Here is a 766-nt window from a genome sequence, read left to right on the forward strand (position 1 = left end):
AAATGGTGAGGGAGCTGGGGGACATGACTTGAGGAGAGGCTGAGGGAACTGGTTTTATTTAGTATGGAGAAGAGAAGACAGAGGAGATTTAGTAGCAGCCTTTGATTACCTGAAGGCTGGTTCCAAAGAGGATGGAGCTGGACTGTTTTCAGTGGTGGCAGATGACAGAAAAGGAGCAACAGTCTTAAGTTGCAGCAAGGGAAGTTTAGGTTAGATATTAGGAACTCTCTCACTAGGCAGGCAGTAAAACACTGGCACAGGTTACCCAAAGAGGTAGTAGACTCTCCATCCTCAGAGGCTTTCAAAACCCAGCTAGACAAAGCCTTGGCTGGGATTTTCTAGTTGGGGATGGTCCTGCTCTGAGCAGGGGGTTGGACCAGATGTGACCTCCTGACATCCCTTCCCACCCTCACTTCCTACAATTCTTTTCCCACATCTGTTTTTTCCCCGCTGTACCACAAAAGGCCACGCTATGTCCAACCTGCGGCCGAGCGACCGGCTCCTACACGGCACGAGTGCTGGGTCCTGGGACAGCACTACGAGCTTGTTGCAGCCAAACGGCATCAGAAGCTTAAAAAGGGGCCATGCCGCGATCTTGCTTCTCGCCCCGCGCACACGCCTCCCCCTCGTGGCGCGGGGACGGGGCAGGGCGGAGCGAGCAGGGCACGCGCGGGGATGCACGCGGGGGCCCCTCGCAAAGCCCAGCCCTGGGGGCAGCGTCCCGCCCGGCCGCAGGGCCTGGGAGGCTGCAGTGCGCGCGGAGCTG

The sequence above is a fragment of the Gavialis gangeticus genome, unplaced genomic scaffold, assembly GCF_001723915.1.
Source record: "Gavialis gangeticus isolate Ggan-Ray unplaced genomic scaffold, GavGan_comp1, whole genome shotgun sequence".
In the NCBI taxonomy this organism is placed as follows: Eukaryota; Metazoa; Chordata; order Crocodylia; family Gavialidae; genus Gavialis; species Gavialis gangeticus.